The sequence below is a fragment of the Cynocephalus volans genome, chromosome 9, assembly GCF_027409185.1.
Source record: "Cynocephalus volans isolate mCynVol1 chromosome 9, mCynVol1.pri, whole genome shotgun sequence".
Taxonomy (NCBI): Eukaryota; Metazoa; Chordata; class Mammalia; order Dermoptera; family Cynocephalidae; genus Cynocephalus; species Cynocephalus volans.
Genome location: NC_084468.1, coordinates 63,403,095 through 63,419,277, shown reverse-complemented (window position 1 = coordinate 63,419,277; position 16,183 = coordinate 63,403,095). Strand labels below are relative to the sequence as shown.

General features: G+C 36.5%; 1 pseudogene; it reads right to left on the bottom strand.

Annotated features, from left to right (window-relative positions):
- Nucleotides 1-590: 590 nt before the first annotated feature.
- LOC134385732 (UDP-glucuronosyltransferase 2C1-like) lies at nucleotides 591-15,216 on the bottom strand (annotated as a pseudogene).
- Between the last annotated feature and the right edge of the window lie 967 nt (nucleotides 15,217-16,183).

Sequence of the window (16,183 nt, the reverse complement as noted above, 5' to 3'; positions counted from 1 at the left end):
ACGGGCTCGCACCCCCCCCCCCCCCACCCCACGATATACAACAAAAATTAGTATCTTATACCCCAAGGAAGAGAAAATCTGATGTTTCATAGGAAAGGAAATTGATGGTATAAAATATGCTTCACAGGATGCAGAATAGAAATCCTGACCATCTCCTGATATTCCTAATTGGAAGAGAAATTCTGGCTATAAGGTGCTTTATCTTACTACTTGTCTAGTTCCTTTAGGGAATCTTCAGTAATGATAACATACTGGATCCAAAATAATGTTAAATAATAAGAAAATGTTTAATATGATAGACAATAAAAATAGAATTAATCATTATGTTTCTAATGTCTCAAATAGCATCTTGACTTTTTGAACTGAAACAAATAAAGTGCTAAGTAGAAATTTCCCTGTGTTTATATTCTACTTTTACAGATTAAATTATTCAAAACCTTAGTTCTAAATCATGTGTTAAACTACTCTGGTGATTCTCTAATTTTTGACTTGATAAGCTCTGGAATGGACAAGAACCTTGGAGAGAAGGAGAGGAATTTGTTTAAATCAGTGGCTAAATTAATCTGAATGGGACCTATTGAGAATTCCAGTCAGACTGTTAAAGAAAAACTATTCCCTGTCTTACCAAACTTCCTGCAATAAAACAGGCAACATTTTGTGAACAGGAATATACTAGTTGCCACACAGGCCAGCAGGAACCCAATCACATCCAAGGAGTGGTACTGGAACCAGGTGAGGTCATGGAAAGCTGGCCGCAGGTGCTTGGCTCCTTTGTGGCGCATGACAAATTAGATTCAGAAGACTGCTCGATCCAGGGGCTTCACAGGCTGATCATGTGAATCCTTGATAACCTCATGGCATTCTCTTTGTAGCTCAAGATTGAATACATTGATAAAAATTTGAGAATTAAAGAATTTGTTAAGACCATTATCACCTAAAATTATGTTATATATTCTTAACATTCTGTAGTGGATTGAATTATGTCCCCACCAAAGTCATGGAACCTTGAATTGTGTCCCCAAATTTCATATATTAGAAGCTTAATCCCCACTGTAACTGTTTAGAGTGGGAAATCCTATTATAGTAATTGAATGGTGGAGCCTTGAAGAGGTGAATCGATTGCAGGACCATGCTGTAGTGAATAGATTAAAAATGGTGGTCAGGGGCGTGGTTTGGAGGGCTTTAAAAGAAGAGTGAATGAAGAGGTTACTTTCTCTCTGCTCTCTCAGCTTCCACCATCCTGCAATGTGAGGGGTCACTGTCACCACCACCAGATGTGTTCCCTGAACTTTGGACTTCCCAACCTCAGAAACTGTAAGCAATAAATTTAGTTTTCTTTATAAATCACCCAGTTGTGTTTATTTCGTTATAAGCATCAGAAAGGGACTAATACACATTCCTAATTAGAAATAGCATTTGAATGTAGCATATGTAGGCTGAGAATGCCAAACTTTGATCTCATTTGTCAAGTGTAATGTTAGGGCCAAGAAAGAGACAGGCAGCAGTGTTCAGGGGCAGGCCTATGATAAAGGGACCCCTTCCCCCACCCAGGTTTGGCCTGGAGTTGTTGGTGTGAACAATAAGCTGGTCTTCAATAGTGGCAGGTAATGGTTTCAGTCTTTGATCTTTGTGGCCGTGATACTCAGACTAAAACAAAGAGCCCACCTGATCTCATGGGCTAGAAGTAGGGTCTCAGAATGAGTAGATGCTGCAATCTTGGTTGCAGGCTGTGGAGGGATTCAAGTGCCAGTGGTGAGATGGGACAATGGCAACAGCAAGGACACTAAACCTTCCAACTTCATTCAAAGAATAGAAGGCCAGGCCAGGGTTCTGGCTCAAGGTTTTGGATGGCTTACCTAGAAGAAGAGTTTCCTCGGATTTGAGAGGAAGGTGATAGCTTTATTCTCCCACACTGGGATGCCATGATTATTTAAGAAGAGTGTAATAGCATTAAGTTGTAGAAGATAGCAAAACAACATGTAGAAAGTTCTGAAGGAGAAAATTGTGAGCCAGGGATACAATACAAAGTGAAGTTGTACTTCGTTTTTTTTAAAAATAAGGCAGGTCTTTCTTAATATGCAAGAACTTAAGGAATAAATACCTCTGGATATATTTCAAGAAAATAAAGAAACAACAAAAGCAATCAGACACATAAATAAAATACTTGTCAGATAACAAATTAATAAAAACAAAAAGCCTCCTGGAATGGGAGGACTGTAGTAAAACTGGAATAGTATCATTAAGTACATACAATATAAAACTAAGATTAAACAGCATTGGACATTGCGGGCACAGGCAAGACATGCATGTTGTAAGCCTCAACAATGTAATAACATATCAAACAAAAATTAATATCTGGTGTTTAAGAGATGGGTGGGAAGTTGGGAAATGACTTCATAGTGAAAAGCTATTCTATACTGATCAAATTTGGAAACATTTTTGAATAATTATTCTGATCTCCTAATGTAAGCAACTTATCTGATATTAAATGTTTATCCAAAGCTTGCTGATTCTTTCAATTTTATTTTAGTTATTTTTTCTTTTTAAATTAAAATGTACCAGTATAAGATATTTTTAATTAAAAAGTAACACCATCCAATTTTTGTAAAATGACTTTCATCTTTTTCTTTTCTTTAAAAAAAATTTTTTTATTTTTTCTCAACATACAGTGTAGTCGACTTTCATGACCCCTTACCCGTTCTTCTTCCCCCCTTTCCCCTCCCCCCCCACATCATATCTATTCACTTGTCTTAGAAAGTTCAAAGAATTGTTGTGATTGTTGTGTCTTCTTCTCCCCCCTTTGTTTGTTTGTGTGTTTATTTATTTATTTATTTTTAGCTCCCACAAATAAGTGAGAACATGTGGCATTTCATCTTTTTCTTTTCTACTTAGAAATTAGCAAAGGGAAATATCTGAAGATATGTTTCTCTACTGGGAAGATTGGTTATAGACGTGTTGAGGGAGTTTAGTGATATTTAATTTTTATTTACCTATTTTGGCTATACTCATATAGGTTAAATTCTTTATAATGGGTATGCCTGTAATTTTTTAGATATTTACATAATCATTATCAAAAATATTAAGATTTATGTCTCTTTAACAGTAGCTCATTTTCTTTAAAGAAATTTAAGTATTTCTTCAAGATTGTAATCTGTTATCCATTAATAGCAGACGAATCACAATGCCTCCATAGGATTTTGGGAGTAAAAGACAATTGTATTTGATATTAGTATGTGTTGGTAATTATTTAAGAGTAATTCATTTTCAAATAGAATGAATGGTAGTATTTCAGTCTGTTTTATAGCAGAGTAGAATTCCATTGTGTAGATGTACCACATTTTCCGTATCCACTCATCTGATGATGGACATCTGGGCTTGTTCCAACTCTTGGCTACTGTAGATAGTGCTGCAGTAAACACTGGAGTACAGGTATCCCTTCGACATCATGATTTTGATTCCTCTGGGTATATTCCCAGCAGTGGAATAGCTGGGTCATAATTATATTAAGTGAAATAAGTCAGTCACAGAAAGAGAAATACCACATGTTCTCACTTATTTGTGGGAGCTAAAAATAAATAAATAAATACACAAACAAACGGGGGTGGGGCGGGGAAGAAGACACAACAGTCACAATTCCTTGAACTTGTTAATACAAATGAACAGATGCGATGTTGATGGGGGGTGAAGGGGGGAGGGGAGAGGAGGAATCAGTAAAGGGACACGAAAATCAACTACACTGTATATTGATAAAATTTTAAAAAATAGAATGAAACACTTTATTGCTTTTAAAATACTAGATGCTTCTCAGAAAAGAATACATTCTACACTCATGAAGGGATGTAAATCACTGCCTTCAAAGCATTAAGCAGATCTGAACTCGTCATTGTTTCCAAGTCCTCTTCAACAGCTGCCCCTTTGGCCTTTACTTGAGCCATATCATCAGGCTGATCAGCAAACATGGGAATTCCCACCATAGGGACCCCAAGGTAAATAGCTTCATAGATCCCCTTGGTTCCACAGTGGGTGATAAAAGCTCTGGTTTGGGGATGACCTAAGAGGGAAAAATAACCCATAGAATGTACAACATAAAGAGCGAACCCTAAAGTAACTATGAACTTTGGTTGACACTGATGTGTGAATGTTGGTTCATCTATTGTAGCAAATGAATCACACCAGTATGGGAAGTTTGTGGTGGGGGAAGCAGTATTTATGGGTGGGCAGGGGATAAGTCAGAGCTCTCTGTACTTTCTCCTCAATTTTTCTGTGACTATAAATGACTTTAAAAATTAAACTCTTTTAAAACAAACAAACAAACAAACACTGTATTAGACCTGCCCCCAGAGATTAAGACTGTATTTCAATAGAAATTATGGTGGAATCTCAAATTCAACATATGCAAATATAAACACAGCTTTATCCCTCACAACTGCTCCACTCTAGTTCCTCACCTTAGTAAATGCCAATATTCTCTACTCAGTTACCCATGCAAAGAAACAAAGGAAAGAACACATACAAAGAGACAAAAAGCCAGGCGTTCATTCTTTAACTTTTCTTTCCCTTAATCTCCACCTCCAGCCAAACACTAAGTCCTATTTACATTGTTTGTAAACACTTAAATCTCTTCACTTCTACTCAAAAGCACCACTACACTGTAGCTTGGATCTCTATCATCCCTTGCAAGATCTACTGCAACTGTATCTTCACTCATTTTCCTGTCTTCAATCTTGCTGCCTCTGAACAATTCAAATAGCGAATTTTTATGAAAAGGTAAATCATGTCATATTAGTGCTTAAATATTACTCGTTTATTCTTCGTTGTCCTTAAATTTGAAGTAAAGAATCCTTAGTAATGCCCATTTGTTTCCCCTCATTATCTCTCCAGTATAAGTTCTCTGCTCTATTTAACCAAACATTTCAACAACATTTAACTTCTGCCCAGTTGTTTTTTTCATCATATGTCTATTTAAGCTCTTCTCAAAGTATTAGGTTATGCTAAATATCTTGCGACCCCCAAATCTCGATGGCTTAAAACAACAATTTATTTCTTTGTCATGTCATATGTCCATCTATTGAGCTGCAGCTGCTATGTATATTCTTTAATTTAAAACTCGTGAACAGAGCAGCCATTATGTGGAACAAACTCAATTGACATGACAAAGGGAAAGAGAATTCTGAAGTATCTGGACCTGTTCATTAAGTTCTGAGCCTGGAAATGATGCATGCCACTTCAGCTTGTACTTGTTGCCTAGAGATTATTACACGTCTTTGCCAAACTCAGGGGCCAAAAAATTCATTCCTGTCAACTGTCTAGTATATTTGATGAGCGTCACTAATGACTGTCATGATAAGGTTGTAACATCCCTATGGTAGTATAATTACCTAAGAGAATAATGTCCATTAATCCCAATTAATTCTCATTTTTTTCAGTCTGAGGATCAAATATCATAAATAAGAAATAAGAAATGATTCCAGGAGATAAACACTCAAACAAGCAAAAACAAGCACATTAAATTACCTTTGGTAGGGGCTTTGCAGGCCTGCAGTGAAGTCCTCCAATAAATTCAAAATTAGGTAAATAAGGGCGAGGAAATTCAAAATCCCAGTAAGTTCGAATCAACCACATTTCAGCTTTTCCCATAATTTCGCAAATTGTGGTAGGTCTTCCTGAATAAAAATAAAGAATTATAGAGGGAAAATAAACTGATATGTTAAGTGGGAAATATTTTACCATCTAATTTTCAAAGAAAAATCTTTAACTAGTGTTGGGCCTATGTAACCCATCTGAAATCAATTGGCCTTTGAAGAGTACACACTAGTGGGCCGAGCCCGTGGCGTACTCGGGGAGTGCGGCACTGGGAGCCCGGCGACGCTCCCGCCGCGGGTTCGGATCCTATATAGGAATGGCCGGTGTACTCACTGGCTGAGTGCCGGTCAGGAAAAAGACAAAAAAAAAAAAAAAAAATGAGTACACACTAGTGAGATTATGAATAACCAAACAAGAATTTAAGACTAGAGCAAGGCCAGAAGCTTGCTGCTTTCCCTCTGCCAGTACAGTCTTTCTGCTTGAACCCCACATGAGCCCAGCTCCATTCTGAGAATGGACTCATACTCCCTGCCAGGAACCCAGGCAGTGATCCTCCACTCACTGTACAGAGCACGCCTCCTCTTCTGCAATTCCAATTAATCTCATCCTTACCGCTGCAAAAGCCTTCTGATACCTTTATCTAGAAGCTTTTGTGTTTATCTCTCTTTTTCTAGTGTTTTTGAATGTGCTGGCACAACGAATTTTATCCTACCAGAAGTAGAAATCTTTTAATAATTTTTTGAAAGTGATTAACTACTTCACCACACAAAATGGAAGTTCCTGTGTCACAGAGCTTTGTCCTCTTTGGTGAGACATAGCACTGCATAATAATTTAGTGGTAAAATATTTGCTGTCTGACATATTATAGGACAAACACTATGAAAGAGGTACCTTTCTGCTGACACGCAAGCAATTCAACATTAATGGAATAAGAACTCAAATTAGTGACTCTGAATTAGATCATTTTCCTTAATCACAGATCAGAGCTCATTTCTGAATTCTATTAATTATTGTGGTATAAGAAAACTTACCCAGACTTTTGTGGTCTTTTGAAGTATGTATTCAGTGTTACAGATATGAGAAGATCCTAACTACATAATTTTTTATCATATGGATGTTTGAATATTCTCTTTGGTGTTCCAAATGTGCTAAAGTTTTGATTAGAAAATATGAGGGATTTTGAACTGATCAGGACAATCCATCTGTATAAGAGATCACAAGCAAATATCAGTAATATATGGGTTTAATTCTGATAGCAGCGATGGTATTCAAAATCCAGATTCATATTCAGTACCTATCTCATTTTAGTGCCTTTGATATAATCTTATTCTCTTTGTATGATGCTTCACTCCTCCACTTTTTATAAACACTTTATTAAGATATAATTTACACATTATACAATTCTTCCTTATAAAGTACTTAACTGAGAAGTTTTTAGTATAGGAACAAAGTTGTGCAACCATCACCACTATTTAATTTAGAACATTTTTATTACTCCCCAAAAAACATTTCCATTACCTCCACTTTTATTACCCATTGGCAAACACTGTCTAGTTCACCATTCTCCCAGCCCCTGATAACAACTAATCTACTTTCTGTTGCTATGGATTTGCCTATTCAGAGCATGTTATATATATGGAATCATACAATATGGTGTTTTTTATGCTTACTTCCTTTACTTAGCAGGATGTTTTCAAAGTTCCTCCATGTTTTAACATGTATCATTACTTCATTGCTTTGTATTGCTTAATAATATTTCTTTGTATAAATATACCACATTTTATTAATCCATTCATCTGTTGATGAACATCTGGGTTGTTCCCATTTTTGGCTACTATAAATAATGCTGCTGTGAGCATTCATGTACACATTTTGTGCAGACATATGTTTTCTTGGCTGTATACCTAGGAGTAGAATTGCCGGGATATGTGGTTGCTTAACTCGCTTTTCTAACATAATATCTTTTTCCTCTTGAATCCCCTCTCTACCTTAGATAAGAACTAGTGTACTTTAATGCACCTTATTAAAATGAAGCCAGCAGAGTCCAAGGGAAATAAAAAATAATTGATATGGATAAAGAGATTGTTAAAAAAGAGTGTCTCAAATTTGGAAATCAGGAGGTGAGCCAAGTCCTGCATGCCACCAGGGACACAGACTCCAGCCCTTGAAGGAATCATCCACAGCCGCAACAGGGGCCAAAGGGCACCAAGCCTCATGCACCTTCAGGGATGCAGACTCTGGCCCCAGAAAGTCCTGCTCACTGCTGGAACAGGAGCCAGGGTGGTGTACCATAGCACCACCACACCTAGTGTCACTGCAAGGACAGTTTGCCACCACAGTAGCAGCCAGGGCCACTCTACAGGCAACCTACGGTACACTCAACTACACTGGTAAGAGTCACCAGCAGAGCTTGCAAATAGAGGAGGAAATCTTTATCCTCATGGCCAACCCCAGAATAATAGAAGAAGCAAGTCTTCTACCAGATGACCAAACATCAGTGAAAAAATACTAGAATTACAAACAAACAAAAAGATATTACACCACTGAAGGAGTAAAGTAATGCTAAAATACCAGACCACATAAAACAGGGAACCCTTGAAATGTCTGAAAAGGAATTCCAAGCAATGATCTTAAGAAAACTCAAAGAGATAAGAGAAGACTCAATTAGAGAACCCCATGAAACAAGAAAAAACATCTAGAAAATGAAGGAGGAAATTTACAAAGAGATTAACCTAACCCTAACCTTAAAAAAGAATCTAGCAGAACTCCTAGAAATGAAAGAGTCACTCAGTAAAATTAAAAACACAACAGAGAACTTCAGTAGCAGTCTAGAGCAAACAGAAGGAAAAGTTTCAGATCTTGAAGATGGTCTTTTTAAAATAACCCAGGCAGACCAAAAAAGGGAAAAGAATGTAAAATAACGAAGAAAATCTAAGAGAGCTAGCAGACAACTCAAGTGCTCAAACATCTGAATCATGGGTATTACAGAAAGGGAAGAGAAAGGAAAAGGCATTGAAAACCTATTCAAGGAAATAATAACAGAAAACTTCCGATGCATAGGGAGAGATGCAGACCTTCAGATCCAGGAAGCCCAAAGATCCCCAAACAGATTCAATCCAAAAAGATCCTCTCCAAGACACATTATAGTCAAATTGGCAAAGCACAAAGACAAAAAGAGAATTCTAAAAGCAGCAAGAGAAAAGTGTCAAGTCATCTATAAGGGAACCCCCATCAGACTAACAGCAGACTTCTCAGCTGAAACCCTACAGGCCAGAAAAAAGTGGGATGATTTATTCAAAATACTAAAAGAAAAAAATTTTCAGCCAAGATTTCTGTACCCAGCAAAGCTCACCTTCAGAAATGAGGGAGAAATAGTGTATTTCCCAGACAAAAAAAAAATTGGGGGGAGTTTACCACCACACGACCAGCCTTGCAAGAAATTCTCAAGGGAGTCCTTCATCTGGAATCTGAATAATGATGATCATTATCACAGATACACAAGAAAGAGCAAAACCCACTATTAAAACAAAAATGCAAATGAGAAAGAGAAAGAAGCTAAATCATGCCACCTCAAATTTCCGACTAACATTAAAGAAAAGAAATAAAAGGGGAAGTAATGAACAAAGGATATTTAAAACATCTAAATGAAAAGCAATAAAATGACAGGAGTTAAATGATGCCTGTCAACAACAACCCTAGATGTGAACGGATTAAGCTCCCCATTTAAAAGATACAGACTAACTGACTGGATAAAAAAGCTAGACCCAAATATATACTGTCTTCAAGAGACTCACCTCACATGTAAAGACATGCACAGATTAAAAGTGAAGGGATGGAAAAAGATATACCATGCAAATGGAAACCAAAAAAGAGCAGGAGTAGCTATTCTTGTGTCAGATAAAATGGACTTTAAACCAAAAACCATAAAAAGAGACAAAGAAGGCCACTATGTAATGATAAAGAGATCTATCCCACTAGAAGATTTAACAATCATAAATATGTATGCACCCAGTACTGGAGCACCCAGATATATATAAAGCAAAGATCTAAAGAAAGAAATAGAGCCTAATACAATAATAGCACTTGCCTCTGTCTCAGAATGCCCAGTAAAAGTCTCAATGCAATGTATAGGCTCTGACTAGCTTATGTGCCTCCCCAAATCAATCACTGACATCTATCTGAGTTGCATGTGAAGGACTTATATTGTACATAAATTGATGAAGAAATAATTTTTCAGAGGAAATTTGTATTACAGGTAGCAGTAAAAAGGAAAATGGATGCTGCTTTATAAAACAAGAGATCACAATTATAAAGAAAAAATTTTAATTTTTTTTAGGAATAAATTAACCTTTAGTAATAATAAGGGATTAGAGAAATTTTTATAAAAATAAGTAGAAAGGAAAGATTTCTGGTTATCCCTACTATTACTCATCACCGTACTAGAGACCTCAGTCAATGGAATAAGCAGCAACAACAATAAAAAGAACGCCCCCCCCAAAAAAAACCCCCAAAACAAAAATTAACACCAAAAGCCAAAAAACATGTAAGATACACTTTTGAAAGAAAAAAACCCCAATATTTATTGATTTGATTTTTTTTTACCAAGTCAGTCCAACAAATCTCTTAACTTAAATATTAGTAGAATTATTAAGAGATTTTCCTTAAGTTCCATATACAAGAGTGAGATACAAAAATTTCAATACTTTCCTTTACCCTGTAATAAGTACAAGAAGACGATATCATTGGTAGCTACACACTTTAAAGAACAATCCCCGAAAGAAATATGTAAGATTTTTAGCAAAAGAATTATAAGACATTATTGATTGGTATATAAAAGAATAAAGAAAGAAAGAAATTCCTTTGTGTTGAAAGGCTCTATATCAATGGAAGCCAAACTTGATATCCACATAGAGTGCTTCATAAACTTTCTGTAAAGTTCATTTGAAAGAGAAAATGCAGACTAGCTAAAAACGGACTACAATTACTAAATAGGGCAAAGATTTATAATCTCAAGCTCTAGAAATATAGACTGCAGGCTTTTATGTATAGAAATGTGGTGATTTTTTCTCTCACATTATTTGGTTCTAGCAATGAGATGAATGAATGAACAGAAACAAGATTAAATGAAGGGATTCCAGTTAGGAAGGGATTGCTTCCATGAAAGCTGTGACAGTGGGATAAAAAGGAACAGGAGAAAGGTAAAATGCTTGAAGAGCGAATGAATAGGGATTGAACAAATTAAATTTGGAGCATGAAGGACATGAAAAATTCTAAAATTATTTCTAGTTTTTAGTTTGGACTCATAGATAGACACTTTCATGCTATGTTCTAATTTGGGTGAACTGGAAGTTAAGACTGCTGCCCAGCTGCTTTGTATTCCTCATGCCTCTGAATCAATAGGTGAAGGACATTCCTGTACTGGCTAGGGTTATTGATCCTAAAAACAATATGTCTGGAATGCAGGAGTTTCCTTAGGGCATCTCTTTGTATTACCATACCCTGTGATTAAGTTCAATGTAAAACTATAACCCAATCCAGGCAAGACTGCTAATGGCCCAGACCCTTCAAGATAAAGGTTTGCCTGGTAAAGAACTATCAACCTGCCAGGTAAAGAACTATGCTGAGGTGCTTGCTGAAGGGAAAGAGAATACAGCATGGGTAATGGAAGAAGGTAGTTACAAATACCACCTACAACCACCTGACTAGTTACAGAAATGAGGACTGCAATTTTCATAAACATTCCTCCTTATTTGGTTATGAATATGTTTACATACATGTGTCAAATGTGTATATACACGTGTATATACACTTTTACATATATATATAATTGCAAATATCTTTGTTTTCTTTCCTCTTTTATTCTTTGGTCATCTAACATAATACTTTGACTTTCTATCATAGAATTTGAGTATTGTTAACTTTACATCCTATTGTTTAACTAATGGTATATCAAGGGAAAATGCAAACAGTACTGAAGAATTTTACCTCCTTTTTGGGGGAAGGTGTTAATGTATTTTTGATATATGCAGGATAATTGTATTATGTTAAGTGTAGTTATGACCTTATTATACTAGGAGATTAAGTATGGAGATGCATATCAGTGTCAGATTGATAAGAGGTAGAATTGTGATGGTTATTTTTAACGTACCAATGTAACTGGACCAGGGGATGCTCAGATACTTGGTTAAACATTATTTCTGGATGTGTCTGTGAGGGTGTTTGTAAACTAACTGGACTGTGTAAAGCAGATTGCCCTTCTCAGTGTAAGTGGGTCTCATCCAATATATTGAAGATCTAAACAGAATTAAAAGGCCGAGTAAGAAAGAATTCGTCCTCTCTGCTGCTGCCTTTGAGCTAGGAAACCAGTCTTCACCTGCCTTCAGACTCGGACTCAACCTAAAACTCACTCCAGCTGCCAAATATATCTATTCCAATTAGAACTGAGGGGATAACCACAGGATGGGTCCAGGCACCTACTATGCCTATTGTGAGATGAACCTGAGCTAAAACTCCATTGATCATCTGTCCTCTATAAGCCCCTACTCTGACTGGTGGACCACAGTGATGTTTTGGGTCTCCTTAAATTAGTATCAGTTCACAGCTAGTGTGCAGTAGTCCCCAAAAGTTCTGATTATTTCTTTTCCCCAATGCACAATTACCTTGGTAAAAGGTCATAAGTCTCCTTGAGAAAGAATAAAAATTAACAGAATAAATTTTTGGTGGTGTGCCAGGGTCATGGCTCAAGTTGACCTGGCCTCTTCCTTCAAGCAGTTCTGGGTCTGTAAACTGGCCCAAGTCTGAGAATTAATAGAGGGGTCATGACTCCATTTTTATAATTCGAGTTAGGCCTTTGGTTCACTTGACATAGAAGTTTTCCACTGCTACAGACTAAGTAATAATTTAGTAGGCTTCCTATCTATTTCATACCTGCGAACACTGATCAACTAACCAATGCCATAGGTCTGTGCAAGTCAGACTATTCTGATTGCTGCTTTGCCTCTTCTTGTCCTTATGGTAACCTTGCCCACCTTGCCTTTGGAGGTTGTGTTCTACCTCTTCGTCCCTGCCACCCCAGGATTCAACTACTCCCATTACATTTGGGTTTCCCAGTCCAGATGCCACCGGTTGCTAAAGGCTTAAGGATAACCGAAGTATGAACTCAATCATATCTGTAGGCTCAAAGAAGCTAGCTGCAATTGTTTGGCAAAGAAATTCAGGGCTTGATATCTTTTCTTCTAAGAATGGAAGTAAGTTGTGAAAGAAGTAGAATTTATTGTCCGTAATTTACTTTAGAACTTTTCACCACAGACAATCATGTGCATGTGTATGTTTGTATATTAACCATAATCTACATGCCTAAGGCAATTATCTAATATTTGATCTAACCAGAAGGTATAATGAAAGCACTTCAGTTATTTATATATAAAGCTACACTGGAGTATTAGTTACTTTGCATAAAGAAGATTAGAAATAATTTTCACTGTCAAAATGAAGAGTGTTCAATAATTGCAGATTATCTGAAACACCATTCAGCGTCTCTGCTCCTGAATAAACACACAGAGAGAAGTATCTAGGGGATCCAGAAACCTAGGATTCTGATTCTATTCTGTGTTCCAGGACTTAATCGAAGACTCTGGTACCTAATTTTCTGTAGAAGGCTAGGTAAATGCTTTCTCTAGAATACTAACACATCTGCCCAAGTGATGCTTCAGAAGAGGTGTTGCAGTGATTAAAATGGACAAAAAAACTAAGATTTTACTGATTTGACTACTCACTTACTTGCTAGTAGATATACGAACATGTGGCAGGATTCTATCTATGGTGCCTTTATTATACCATATCAACTGATGGTGTGGTGGTGGGAGAGAGGAACTATAGCCTCAATTTACCTCTCCATACTTAAGGCCATAGATACTAAAAAACCTCATAATCGTAAACCATAAGAACACTTTGAGTCAGTTTACAACAGGTGGGAGAACATTTTTCCTGTTGGCTTTGCTAAAGATTCTTCAATTTTTTGTTCAAAATATAGAATTAGAAAATTTTGTTTGAGTACATGGTTGCTCAGTGTTCCAGACTATACCTTTGAGAGCATACAATTGTATAAGTACAGGCATATAACAGATATATTAGTCTAAATATATAAGCAAAACAATAGCACTACACATACCCAAACTTTTGGAAAAAGAAGACAATTATATTGGAAACTCCCACTGCATTAATCCATAGTATGGGAATGCAGAGTTAAGGAAGGGTAAGAGGACTTGCTGAAATGGAGAGGAACAGTGTGCTCAGGGTCACAGCCTGCTAGTTGGCCTCTAATGCAATTTTGGATAGAATAACAACTACAACAACAGATTAGTGACATAAGGTAAAAAATATGGAAATGTGGTCCATCAGCAAAATATCTTCCATTTTCTCTTTTTGGGAGACGACCAGATGGACCAAGTTGCATTTTTTTGATTATTTTCTAGTTCATGCTCACCACATGCCAAGCCCTGCAACCAAACAACCAAACTTAGATAAGCTGCAAACAGAAATCCTGAGAAAGAGGCACATTATTAGAAAAAAACAGGGTATGTAAATGAAGAACTAAACAAGAATCAGTAAAAGGTTATGAAAATTAAGCACGCTGTTAGATTCAGTTTTGCCAAATATTATACACCAAAAATATTAGTAGAAGCGAGCAGGATTTATGTGTTATAAATATAAGAAGTATTACTTCTTTGATATGTTATTTTTACTCAGTCATCTAAACTTAAATCTAAGAAGAAGAAGAATTTTTTTCTCACTTAAAACCGGTTTGCAACAGAACTTGTCTAAAATACCTGAAAATTTAAAAATACTTGTTTTAAGTTTTCATACAGTCAAGTAAATATTTAAGTTTTACATATGAAGTAAGAATTATTTTACATGCATATTTCTTACCTAAAACATTGCTATAATACTCATCCCATCTTGGGAATAGGTAATAAAAAAATCACATCATTCATTGCATACAGTAACCAATTTTTCTACCTCTGTACAAAGGACATGTTGTCTGTCAGCCCTGATGTGCTGCCAGGAACATATGAAGAAGGGCTGGGAAGCCCAGCACAAAGTCACTCAATGACATTCCCAAAAGAAAACCGAAAAGAATATATAAATTGGATATTGAGAAGCTCAGTCACCAACTCTACACAAAAGCTTGAAGGGTCGGCAAAGCAGATTATCAAATCTAGCTGCCTTTAGCTCGGTGAGTAACTCCTTATTCATTACAGCACTGTCACATACTCTTTCGATTGTCCTTGAAAAACTCTTCTCCATTTCTGCAAATTTTAGGTGCATATTCCACCATGAAAGTTTTGCCAGTTCAAAAGAATCTTCATAGATAAAGCTATTAATCTCTTCCATGAAAGTTTCTTTGGTTACTGGAAGTTGGAGGACCTCCACATTAAAGGGGATCTTGGTATGATCAAGCAGAAGCAGGACGGTTATCTCATGCCCACGAAGCTAGAGTTCTTCCAGAATAACTTTTAAATTAATCCAGTGACTCAAGTCCATCGGCCATACAAGTATTTTCCCACTTCTTCCAGAGTCGAAGAAACACAGATGCAGCATGAAAAGGACACAGAAGACTTTCACGGTCCCCATGACCAACTCTCACTCTAACTAAGATCGGGCTTAAACCAAGGGCAAGAGGTTCCTGACCCAAAGCCCTCTTTCTTGATCCTCTCAATGAAATTATAGTGGGTTGGGCTAAACTTTGAAGAGCATACTTTGTTTTAAAATCAAATACAACTGTTTTGAAGTAAACAGGTCAATAAAATTATAATGAGTTGAGAAGAAAATACTCGGAGCTAGAGTTTCAAAATGTTTTTTAGAGGATAGAAAGATAAATAGGCTTAAAGTTAAGCACAAACACACATTAATTTCTAAATAAAGAAATATCACCACATGATGCATTCAATTAAGACTGGATTTTTTTTTTTTGGTATCTTTTTTTTTTTTTCTGGTTTCATTTGAAAGTTTATTTGAGCAGAATGATCTCTCAAGTATTTCTCTTACTGATAACTCTGCTGGGTATTCTTCTTAGAAAAGGGGCTCTCTCCAGAAGGAAAGTACTTGGGTACTTTAAGAAGTGTTAAGGCAGGGAGAAGATTTAAATCCCAATCTTCTGATACTAAATCCAAAGCCTTTCTGTGAAGTCACATCTATCTTTAAAAGAAAAAGGAAACTGATATTTTAGCCATTACTGAAAATATGTGTTCAAGTTCTGATTTTAGATCAAATTAATGTTACATTGAAAAGTAATGTCTTGGCATAGAAAAGACAAGTCATGAAGAAGAAAACTTGATAACCTCATCTTACCAGCACATCTAACTCTATTTCTATTTTCTTTGCTTTCTTTGTTCTCAGAAACTAGTACAGCCACCTTCATCAATTCTCTAAGCTAGACCTTCTGGACAACTTGCCACAGCTTCTGCATCAGCACTTGCACTTCACCTTGCACGTCGATGTTATGGAAGCGGTTTCTCTCCTTAAACCTCATGCACCAGTCTCTGCTAGCTTGAAACTTTTCTTTTGCAGCTTCCTCGCCTCTCTTAGGCTTCCTAGAATT